The sequence below is a fragment of the Lactuca virosa genome, chromosome 3, assembly GCF_052849685.1.
Source record: "Lactuca virosa cultivar CGN04683 chromosome 3, Lactuca_virosa_CGN04683_v6, whole genome shotgun sequence".
Classification (NCBI taxonomy): Eukaryota; Viridiplantae; Streptophyta; class Magnoliopsida; order Asterales; family Asteraceae; genus Lactuca; species Lactuca virosa.
In genome coordinates, this window is record NC_136428.1 from 235,110,457 (window position 1) to 235,124,077 (window position 13,621).

A 13,621-nucleotide genomic window follows, 5' to 3' on the forward strand; every position below is an offset into this window, starting at 1 on the left:
AATAAGGATCCCTTGGTAATTAAGATGTGGTTTACGAACCATGGTAGGAGAAAACTTAAAAGATCCATATGTAGACTTTCGTGAACCACTAGACTTCTTCTTAATTCTTTGAAAGATACCAGATTTTGATGGAATGGTTTCCTTTGCTTGTTCATCAACAACAGGCTCTACCAGCTCAATCAAAATAGTCGAAACTTGTTCTTCTGGTTTCGTCTGTTTCTTAGGTGACTTCTTTTTCTTGGGCTCCTGAACTGGTTTCTTAGGAGTAGCCCTTGCATCCTTCGTCGATCGTTTCGATTTCTTAGAAGGACCAATATCCTCTTTGGATAATAACTTTCCTATTTCAACAACAAGATTGATAGTCTTCAAATACTCAACCAACACCGAATTTGTTGGATCAACCCTTTTTAACATTGTATCAGGGATTCTAGAAATGTTCGAAAAGACCTCCGCATCATCTGTAACTTCCTTGGGAAAGTGATACTTCAAGAAATCAGCCTTTTCTTCATCTGTTGGCACTGCAATTCCTTCTTTGTCATAGATATAATGAAGAATCAAACTACAGCATCTTGCACAAGAGATTCCTTGAACCACATTAGTGTTTTCCATACTTTTCTGAAATTCCTTCCACATCTGAGTAGAATAATCAACTGAAACATCATAGTACAGTCCAACAACCATGGCATAGACTTCCATTCTCCCTTTATCCAAACCAACACTGCGACCAGTCAAGCATCGAAGAAAAATACCAAATAAGAAGTTCCAAATACTTGGAAGTCCAAATTTCTTGAAATCACTGATCTTGGTGAGTGGGGGTTGGTGACCCATCTCATTGAACATGTAAAGGACTTTAGCAGATGAAATATCAGTGTACGGTGGAGAATTAGGCATTTCAAGAATCTGCCAAAACAGCTTCTTAGAAAGTCGAACCTTCTTATCGTTTATCAGATTGAACGTAATAACATCCAGAGCTTTGCTGTAAGATATAGTAGATCTTGCGATGGACAACCAAGATAGAGGAACAAAAAACGAGTTGAACATGGCAGTCGAAAGAACAAAGCTATTCAAAGCGACAACCAACATCTTCAACTCTTCTGGATACAAAGAAACATCCCCCTCTACTTGATAATTTGTGTTTTGAATCTTCATAATCGGTTGAGAAGTGATATCTTCAGTGGTTTGAGATGCAGAATCAACACCAGCATGAGTAGCCATGATTAGGGTATTGAAAGCTTTGAAGAACAGAGACAAATTGGGAAATTTTCTTTTATGAGCGTAAACGGAATAAGAACCCTGAATCCCCTTTTATATGTAATCCTGGAATTTGAATTTAACGCGGGATAGGCATTAACTGAGATCTGACATGACATCTTGAAAATCGCATCACTCTGCCGATAAATTAGCCATGCGTCAAAAAGTAACTGTCACATCGCCTTGAAACTCGGACTGAATACAAAACGTCATGTCAAACAGTCTGTTCGTTTCTCCCAATAGAAATGTAACCGTCACTAACCTTCGGATGGAAGTAAGGCTCTTTCACTTTTGGTATTAAAAGCAAAGTCATGTGCCAGATGTTCGAAATCATCAGCCTGAGTTGGTATTACTCAGAACCTCAAGGATTTCGTGAGTGCAATGTGCCAAAGATAAGATAAGAAGCAAATTAACGAAAATTTGGATCTGTGATGTCGGAAAAAAAAATTTCGACACGAAGGCAGTAAAATCCCCGGCATAGGTTGCTTCGTTAGTCATCAAGAGAGATGATCAACAGCTTGTGTATTCTCCTGTGAATTACAATCGAATACTTATAGAGAAGTATCGACGGGCTTCTTTTATAAGGCTTCGTGGGTGGCTTACTAATTTTGTTACATATCAACCTAAACATAAGGTGAGTAATTGTAACAGAAATTACCTGTTTGACCAGTGTAGTCAGTGACAAGTATGCCTTGGAATATTTGTGAAAGTAACTTTGAAATCGAATGAAACTCACATGGAAATCATATTCTTGAAAAAATAGTTATGCTGGATCTTGTTGGGTAACAAACATCGTGGGTTTCGATAGTTTGATCAAGACCACTCATAAGAAATAAATATGATTTGGAGTTTCGAAAGTCGGTACTGAAACAAATGTTTCGTGAAAATCTGGAACATATTTCCTCGTCAATTCCTTTCAAAGTTAGAATGTTGGGTTTCACTTTCATCATGGCCTCATGATGTCAGATCATTAACACAGAGTTTTGATATGTCTAAATCTTGATGGGTTGTATCAAAGATCTCTTGGACATATGTCTTCGTGTGTGTAAGTGTAAGAAATTTGTAGATGAAAAAGATTGGTTGAAGAAACGACTTGTACCTCTGTTATACTCGGACCAAACAGAAAGCTCTTAACTCAGTTGAGAAGAGTAAGGTAGCTCATTTGACTAATGTGAATATAAGCCTAACTTGGGAAGAAATTTTCGTATGAAAAGTTTCATTAAGGCTTTCGTACACACACATTGAGTCTATTGAGGCTTCAGTCGACATGCAACAACATGCTTCTAGGGACGTCCTAACTAGTGCAAAGTTTTCGAAAATTTACCTGACCCTAGAACGCAAGCATCTACCCAATACAAATCGTCATTGATATCTGCATTAAAACACTAAAACAAACAAATGAAAATATTTTTGTTGTTTTTGATTTTTTCTAAAATAAAATGACAAAACAAAGAGAAAATCTTTTTGAAGTTTTTGATTTTTCGAAAATAAAGCTATTTTACTAACAAACGTAAAAGTTTTACAAACTGACAAAAATTTGAAAACTAACGAAAATTTGACAAACTAACGAAAATTTGTTAAACTAACGAAAATTTGACAAACTAACAAAAATTTGTACCCCAAGACCAAAATCCTCAATGTGTCGAATTCGAAGCGTGTCGAAGCGTTGACCATGAACAGTAACCTCTGAACGGTTAATACTGTCAGCCTCTGAATGAAACATTATTGCCTCTGAATCGACACATTTGTATAACATGTCTTTGTTATAAATTTGAAATCATTCTTGGAACTGAACTTGCTTCGATCATTCCCAAACCTGTCAAAATTCGAACAAATGATTTTTCATCCAAAGCTTTTGTAAAAATATCAGCAAGCAAATAAGTTGTTTTTACAAAATGGACTTCAATGTTGCCGTCTTCCACATGATCTTTGATAAAATGATAATGAAGAGCTATATGTTTTGTTTTCGAATGCTATACTGGATTATGACAAATGCGTATAGCACTTTGTGAATCACAGTACAATGGAATCTTTTTCATATTAATGGCATAATCTCGCAACTGACTCTGGATCCAAATAATTTGTGAAGTACAAGCAGCAGCTGCAACATATTCAGCTTCAGCAGTAGAAATCGAAACACACGCTTGTTTCTTTGACTGCCAACTAACCAATTTTCCATCCAGAAATTGACAACCACCACTTATGCTTTTTCGATCCAAATTACATCCTCCTAGATCTGCATCTGAAAATGCCTGAATAAAAAATCCTGATTTTGAAGGATACCACAATCCTAACGAAATTGTTCCGTTGAGATAACGAAAGATATTTTTCATAGCAGTTAAGTGTGGTTCTCGTGGATTTGATTGATACCTAGCACAATTACATACGGAAAACATGATATCAGGTCTACTTGCAGTAACATAAAGCAATGAACCTATCATACTCCTGTATAATGTAAGATCAATCGCAGGCATTTCTAATGAAGGTGATAGCCTTGTTCCAACCGCCATTGGTACTCTTAACTTCGTGCTATTTGTCATTCCAAATTTTTCGAGCAAATTCCTTGTGTATTTTTCCTGATTGATGAAAATGCCTTCTCTGCTTTGATAAATGTTTAAGCCAAGAAAATTATTGATTTTACCCATCATGCTCATTTCAAATTGGCTTTTCATCAAGTTTTCGAATTCACTAGACAAAGCAGGGTCAGTAGAGCCAAAGATAATATCATCGACATATATTTGAACAAGCATTAGATGATTCCCAACTTTCTTTCGAAATAATGTGGGGTCAACTGATCCTTGTTTAAATTTCGACTGTTTTAAGAAACTGGTAAGAGTTGCATACCATGCTCTTGGTGCTTGTTTTAACCCATATACAACTTTATCTAAAATGTACACATGATCAGGATGCATTTCATTTACGAAACCTGGAGGTTGTTCAACGTAAACAGTTTCTTCGAGTTCACCATTGAGAAAAGCACATTTCACATCCATTTGATAAACATCGAAATCTTTGTGAGCTGCATAAGCCATAAATATTCGAACAACCTCGAGTCTTGCGACAGGGGCAAAGGTTTCTTCATAATCGATATCTTCTTGTTGCGAATATCCTTTTACAACTAATCGTGCTTTATTTCGTACAATATTTCCATCCTTATCGGTTTTGTTTTTGAAAATCCATTTTAATCCGACAATCGAAACATTTTCAGGCTTAGGAATTAATCTCCAAACCTTGTTTCTATCAAACTCAGCCAATTCAGATTGCATTGCAACAACCCAATCAGAGTGTTCCATTGCAACCTTATATGTCTTTGGTTCGATTTTTGAAATGAAAACATTGAACATGCAATATTCTTGATGAGTATTCAATACCTCATTCTTCGCACGAATTTAAGCTCTTTTTAAGACTCCTTCTTGTGGATTCCCAATCACTTGTTCTTTCGGATGATCTCTTGTCCATTTCTGTAATGGTGGATATGCTGGATCAAAATCCAAATGTGCATCTTCGTATAATTCTTCATTTTCTGAACCTACAACAGAAATATTATCATTAATTTTGTGAAATTCATCATTCTGATCAAGACTTATCATATCATCGTTATTTTGTGCAATTTCGACAGAGAGATCATTCTGATGCTCCCCCTCAACAGGATGCTCCCCCTCAACTGGATGCTCCCCCTCAACATCTGCATTCATTCTCCCATTCTCCCCCTCGAAAGAATGCTCTTCCTCAAGCAGAGTATTCGAATCCAAGTGCTCTCCTTCCACTGGATTATTGTGCATACTTTCGCCAAAATTGGAGAATTCGATGTTGAATTACTAACTACAATTGTTTGAGGGATTTCCAAGTCAACAGTATGCTTCGTAGATTCAGATTGATGATTATCATTCGCATGAACTTCAACATCCACAACCCTATCAGGAACACCAAAAATTAAATCAAAATCAAAATCAGATGAACTCACAATGGCAGATTCATCAGTTGATTCATTAATAATCGGCTTTTGTTCAAAATGTTTTTCAATTTGTTTGACATAACAATCATCAAAAGTAAGATTAAATGTCTCTTCAACGTTTCGTGTGCGCTTATTTAACACTTTGTATGCAACCAAATTATGCGAATATCCCAAAAATATGCCTTCGTCAGCCTTAGCTTGAAATTTCGAAAGATTATCCTTGAGATTCATGATAAAGCACCTACAACCAAACACATAAAAGAATTTAACATTTGGTTTGCGGTTATTGATAATTTCATACGGAGTGATTATGAAACGTCGATTAATAAAAGAACGATTCTGAGTAAAACATGCTGTTGACACTGCTTCGGCCCATAGATATTGAGGAAGATTCGCATATGTCAACATTATTCTGGCTGCTTCGCAAAGTGACCTATTTCTTAGTTCAACTACACCATTTTGTTGTGGTGTGTATGGTGACGACAAATTATGTGAAATTCCTTTCTCAATTAAGTACGAATCCAGCTTACTGTTTTTGAACTCAGAGCCATTATCACTTTTGATTTTTCGAACATTCTTTTTCAAACTCATCTCTATTTTCTTGATAAAATCAATCATTGTTTGAGCGACTTCAGATTTTAACCTCAGAAAATACACCCAAGTGAATCGAGAAAAATCATCAACAATAACCAAAATGTATCGTTTCTTGTTGAGAGTTTCAACAGTTGATGGTCCACAAAGGTCAATATGAAGAAGTTCCAATGGTTCCACAATTTTCGAATCTATCACAATTGGATGTCCTTTCCTATGATGTTTCCCTTGTTTCCAAGCTGCACATAAGGTATCATTATCAAATTTTAAAACAGGTAAGCCTCGAACAAGATCATCTATTACCAACTTATTTAAATTTCGAAAATTTAAATGTGATAAATGACGATGTCATAACCAGCTAACATCAGATGTAGCTTTCGAAAGTAAACAAACTGAAGGTTTCCCAACAATCGGTTTTAGATCAAGAGTAAACATATCGCCATAGCGTTTTGACTTCAGTAACACTTCGTTCGTTTGAACCTTTGAGATGATACTCCCTTCTTCGTTAAACACAACTTGATTTCCAGTGCCCACAACGAGTTGTGAAACACTTATCAAATTATGTTGAAGTCCTTCAACATAAGCAACGCGATTTACAGTAAACTGTCCATTCGTTACTTTCCCATATCCTTTCACTTGACATTTATGATTGTTTCCAAACTTCACAACACCTGCATTTTCCAAGCTTTGAAAATCTCTGAAAATTTCCTTTCGTCCAGTCATGTGACGTGAGCAACCACTATCGATATACCATTTCTCATCATATTGCTCGTAACAGAGCACCTGCGATCAATGAAAGAATTTAGGTACCCAAGGCTGTGTGGGTCCTTGGAAATTAGCTTTAAAAATAGAATGAAATGTAGAACTTTTAACCCAATCACAAACATTAGTTTTGAAACTATCAATTAAGTCCACATCAATAGATAAAGGAACCAAAACATAAGTTTTTGATAGTTTGGGATTGTCACTGACATATGCCTTCGTCTTCTTAGGTTGTGTTTGATCATGCTTCGCTTTCGAAACCGGTTGCCAAGTCTTTACTGATACATTCGAATCTTTTGAAGATGAGCTTGCAGTTGACGAAGTATTCACATACTTCTCATAAGCTTCTTGAATTTGTTGTTGAGAGTATTTCCTTGATTGATACTTTCGTCCTTTTCCTTCAAGCCAATGATCGATGTTTTTGTCACGAGACAACCCTTTTGTGTACGGAACTTTTAAGGTTTGTTTTGCAAACAGATTCGGAAAATTCGGGTTTTGTGGAAAGAAATCAACATTTGATTTAGGACGAAATGCCATGGCATAATGACTTCCATCATTATTTCCAACGCTTGCATTTTGAGAAAATTGATTGTGAAATGTTCGTTTTGAAGAAAATCTTTGTTGATGAGTAGAAGTAAATCGTTTTGTTGTGGGTTGATTTTGAAATCTCTGTGATGGATTTTTGTCATTTGTGGAAAACGTTGTATTTTGAACTTTCGAAGAATTTGTTTTTGGATAAAATTCAGATTTTGTGTTGTTTGAGTGAGTGGGATTTTCTTTTGGTCTGAATAAGATGCTGATTTTGAAGACTTGTTCTCAACAGATTTAGACTTTATGTTTTCAGACGTTTTCAATGTTAAACCATTTTGTTTCTTTTGAGACTCAACAGTTTGCCAGAAAATTTTCTTTCGTGCTTGTCTTTTTGAAATTTCATTTTCTTTTGAAAACTTTGCTATTTTTTCTTTAAATTCTTGTGAATTTAATTTGACAACACTTTCATTTTCCACAACAACTTGTTTGTTACATCTTTCTCAGCTTTTTGTTTTTCAACCCATTTGCGTTGAGGTTTTTTGTCTTTGAAAAACATACGAATTCTTTGTTAGATTATTTTCGACAGTGCTTTGATTTGAAAAGAATCCTTCGTCTGTTGTTTTCTTTTTATCATTTTCGACCATTTTGTTGAATTCTGGTTTAATGTTTTCAACATTCCCAGTAGTAACAAACACTTGATTCGGGAATATAACATCATCAGTGCACTTGAAATTTGGATACACCACAGTGTTTGTTTCCAGAAAATGAGCTCCTTGTTCTGACACTACTTTGTCAAATTTTTCTGTATCCCCGTACACTTGATCAACGACTATTCGTGGAATTTCAGTTTCTTTCGAACCTTTGTTTGATGAGACCTTTTTGTGCGAATTGTCTTCATCATTTTCATCATCACTGCTATCAGTTTGACTATCTCGAATATCCACACCATCAGGATCACACACTTTCGAAGTTGAAGGTTTGTCAGTGTCAATCTTAACCATCAAATCCTTAATCTTTTCTTTTCCTTTAGATTTTGATGAAACATTAATGACAGACAACTGAGAACAATCAACATCCGCAATATCCCTAATTTCACTAATATTGTCAGAGTTATCTTCAATATCAGCAAAATTAGATTGACAATCAGATGTTGAATTCTCAGTCTTTTTCAAAATTTTGATTTGTTGTGATTTAGTCAAAGTATCATTCACAATGTTAACTAATTCATTTGAATCCAGACATTTGTCAATTTTGACAATTCCATAAGCATATCTATCATCAAGAATTTTGTCAAACTCAGCAATATTTTTCTCACAATCATACGAAATATTATCAACCTTCTCTCTCTCATATGCTAGAAAAGGTAATAATTTCCTATGTTGCTCCTTGCTAATTTCACACGAATGATGCAATGCAGTCAATTTGCCATAAAGTCTTTTAGCAGAGTTACAGTATATGTTTCGTTGAGCTAATAATAGTTTTACATCACTAGACAACGAATCTCTATCACACATAATGTTTGTAATTTGCAACTCTAAACTCTCAAATTTTATTTTCTTGGCATCTAACTTCTTCTGAACTTCTATCAACTGAGAAGTTGATTTCTTAGCCTCATTGCTAGGAGAGATAACCAAAGCATCGAAATAAGCAACAATATCATCAAAAGCAATTAATTCAGAATCATATGCACTTATTGGAATATTGAAAGACTGAAGAATAGTACGTACCTTGGTAGTCATTGGAGATTTATCAGCACTTTTGGTCATGAAGCAATGACCAGTCACCTCTTCGTCAGAATCTTCCTCCAGCTTCGCATACATGGCACCATGCGTAGGATTACACATCTCTTCATCATCGGATCCGGAAGACCAGATCTGATATGTTCCCTCTTCCTCCTGTTCACCTCTAGCCACCAAAGACAAATTTTTCGCCTTCGAACGCACCTCTTCCAATCTCTCCACATAATATGCTTCGTCCTTCACTTTGTTATTTCTTTCATCTTTCTTACGAAGCATGCAATCATTTGCTAGATGATTTCCTCCGTTGCAATAATGGCAATCTACACCTGAATCTCCTTTCAATTTCTTTTCCTCATTAACCTTCCCATCAATCTTCTTAATTTTCTTCTTCTCTTATCAAGCAGCCTTGTTCACAAAACTACATTTTCCCTCACTTTGCTTCACCTTTGGAATGAACGGTTTCGTGAAAAACCTTTTGACTCTGTTGTTCGAGTAGAAAGCTACTGCCTCATCATCCGAATTCATGATAAACCCCTCTTCATCATCAGAATCACCTTTTTCGACTGCTTCCTTTTTAGACACTTTAGAGACAAGTGCTAATGGACCTCCCAAGCTAAGCTTCGACTCTTCTGCTATTTCATTCACTTCACTTTCGTGAGTTTTCAGTTGATTTTACAAATCATTTAGAGAAGATGTGTCGAAAGTCTGTTGATTTTTCACCATCATACTAACACTCCTCCATTCTTTACGGAGTCCCATAATGAAGATGAGATTGAATTCCATGGCAGTCCTCGTGATTCCATAACGATTGCATTTGTAGATCAACTCATTCAGCCTATCATAATAGCATTCAATCGTTTCACCATCTTTTTGCTTGAATTCCTTCAATTCAATCAAACATTGCTTAACTGAATTTATTTTTGTCTTCTCACTTCCCTGAAACTTTTCTTTGAGATTATTCCAGATATCTTTTGCAGTTGTACAACTCCTGACATAGTTGTATACAACTGGAGGTAATGCACCGCGTATTTCTCTTATGCATCTTTTCTTAAGTTTCTTCAAACGATCAGTTTGATCACCAACACTTGAAATTCCAGACGATGATCCAATTGGTTGAACATTTGTCAGAGGATTAATATTCCCAGATATACATGACCAGAGCTCTTCATCGAGTCCATTGAAGTAATCTTGCATACGATCAGCCCATTGATCATAATATTCAGGAATAAGAATAGGAATCTTAGTTGAAGATCCTAGCAAATGAGAGAATGAAGTCATCGAGTTGATATTGAAGTTCGCCATTGATGTACGGAAGAAAGTTTTTGAGAATTTTTGAGAAATCAAAGAGAATTTGAAAGCGAATTGCTGAATTGAATCGCGATAACAAATAGAACACTCGATTCAACAAATCAGTTGCAGAATCGAATCACAACTGAAGATCTAGAACGCTTTTTCCCTTCAAAAGGTGCGAAAACTTTTTGAATCATAAATTTGATTCAAAAACCTTTTGAATCAGAGTGAAAATCAGATCGCAGATTATGATTCCTGCTCTGATACCAATTGATGAAGTGATGAATTGAATATGTATGAAATCAGAGATGTAAATATGATCTGGTTTCAGCTCTATTATGCTTTCAAATCTTATAGAGATAATGTAGACAAGTTAATCCAAAGACTCTTATCTAACTCTAAGTAATGTCCCTATTTATAGGAAACATGAAAGCACACAAAAAATTACAAGGACTAAACATCTAAGCTTCGTTACAAAAATGCATTGTAAAATAACATTAAGACTTCGACATATTACAACAGGTCTTCGACCCTTACATTGTCCACAATCCTGAAATTAGAAACTTTTCAAAACAGGATGTTACAACTGAAGGTGGATTGCACCTGATCCCACATCGAGTGAGAAGGACAACGAAACATTTCCTTATATGGGGTATGGATACTTTCCCTGTCACAATGCGTTTTAAAGTCGCGAGGGCAACATATCTCATAAGAACTCTACAGTTAAGCATGCTCGTGTGACAACCATCAAAACTCAGGTTAGGACTCATCTAGAACCTTGTCATTTTCATGCGTGCACATAACTTGGCTTTAGATGTACAAGATGAACTAGGTCGCGACTTAATAGATCCCTTGGAACAATTAGTGTAACTTAACTTGTGAAAAGCAGTCACATTGAAATGTGAATACACCAACTAGGTTATAAAGTGCCAAAGTTCAATCTCAAAACTAAACATAAAAACCATGTTCGGAAGATCAAAGCTCACGGGTATGTTGAATACCCTAATTTCTTATTCAGAACATATGACGTGCTTAACTAGTTTGATAACTTATCAAATTCAATTTAATTAAATCATAATTTGATTTAATTACAAGTTGGAAATAATATCCAAATATCATAAATTGAAATATGAGCCAAAAGTATAATCCAAGGATTGTCTAATCCTACATTCATATATCAACCTTTATTTCATTTAATTGAAATATAAAAATTTGATTTTATAAAAATCAATTAATAAGTTATCATTTTGATAACTTAATTCAAGATAATACAAGTTTAATACTTATTTTTAAAAACAAAATACCAAAATAAAAACCAAGAAATAAACTATTAGAAGATTGCAAAAATACCTAGAATTTTTATAAAAACTAAAGACCATTTAATAAAAATTGTAAAGAGGCAATATTTAAAAATGTTACAACTATCAAGAAGCCTCATAAAGCCTTTATTCTCCCAAAAAAATTGGCCATACCAACCCCTCGACACTCCTCTCTCTCTCACTCATTATTGCTCCTTTATGCAAAATCCCAAGGTCAGATTTTGCATGTCAATGTGAGAGAGAAAAACCGATCTTAGAGACATATTCTGTGGGAGAGATTTTTCAATTTCGTTTTCTATAAGTTAACTCACATTACTGGAGTTTTGTGGACGATTTTAATGAAATATACCCCCAAAGAGATGACGAGAGAGATCGCCTATCCAGAGAGATAGAACCTCACTTTCTCTCATTCTTCTCTCTAAAATCACCCAACTTCTCTCTCATTCTCCAAGGAACCTCTCCCATCCCCAAACTCTTTTAAACATTTGAAAAATCATCCATCTTCTTCTCTATTTTCGGATTCTTGAAGGCATTGAGGAGTTCTTGCTTCTCCAAAAATCGAAGTAAAGGTATTCTCACCATAACACATTACATGTGTTTGAAATGGTGAAAATCCGGGATCAAACCCATGCTAAGAGTGAAAAGAAGCATATATGTTCATATGATTTCAAAACTCGAGTTCTACATCTTCTTCTTCATTTATTTTTGTGTTCTAACATGACAAAAAACATTTCTAGTACATATTGGATACTTATTTACTCCATTCATGTGATATAAATCGGATTTGTGGTGCAATCCTAGTGTATGATTCGGTGGTTCCAAGGAGTTCTCCATCACAAGAATGAAACACCCACTTTGGGGTCTTGGATAAACCTAGATCTATGACTTGGATCAATGCACACCAAAGTTTCTTGTTCCTCTGTAAACTATAGTATGTTATCATTCATTTTCTACCAAAAAGAATATGCATGTTGTTCTTGTGAACATATGACCCAAAGGGGCACTTTAATCAAATCAAAGATAACATGCATTATGTCAGAAACATTTGTGCGGCTTTGAACAGACATATCTCACTCATTACTAAACTAAATCACGATATTTTTTTTCTGAGGGCTATTTCCTTGAGCTAACTTTCAAACCCAATTGGCCTTACTGTAATACATTAAAAATATGATTTTTGACGATTTTTACAAAACGGTTGCGCAAGAAGAACTTTTTCTGTGATCACTAGTTTTGCATTACATGATCAAGGGTCTTAAACCCGACAATAAATCTAGAGAAAATTATTTTAGGAACTTAACATATTTTTCTCAGAAGATCTAAAATATCATGAACAAAAACGTTATATAAGTTTCTACAAAAATTGTTGAACTTCCAGCTATATTTGGAACTCATGCACTAGTTAGTGCTACATTTCTAAACTTGTTGGGGTTGAATACCCCCATTTAGCTCCGAATTAATTCTAAATCAATTTCTTTTATGAAACCTCATATTATTAATAGATGTTCCGTGAAACCCCAAGTGCTAGAACAAACTCTTTATTTTTCTACAAAAATAAGGATTTAATGGCCAAATTTACAAATTAAATACTTACAGATGAGATAAAAATCTGAAAAATTCTGGAACTTATTTATGTACAGAATAAGGATAGTACCTAAATTTTCATACAATTTGGTCACTGTCTGATATTTTATTCGGATGTTTCATTTAAATAGGGCATGAATTTACAAAACCAGGTCTTAAGACTCATGAGCACAAACTAAAATTTTTCCTAGGTTTGGGAACATTATTAGAACCAGTACAAATTAAATGGGGATTTTTTCAACTATTTGCTATTTATTATGAAATTTTAATATTATTTAGACTTAAATTACAAAATAACAACAAACAACCTTCAAAAATTTCTATAAAACTTCTGGACACTAATACCCTCTGTTAGAGCAAGAATATAAAGTTTTACTATTTTTGGAGTTCATTTTCAATGCTTTATGGATTTTTGAACACAAGGCACAGTGAATTCAATATTACCAATAATGAACCGGACAAACTTTGGGCACTTGGTAACATCACTAGTTGGCTAAGTAGTTACTAGATTATCGCTAGTGATCAATGACTTACTAGAAACTTATTGTTTCGTAGGACGCTAGTAGGGATCGAACCCGACGACCTCAAACCGCGACACA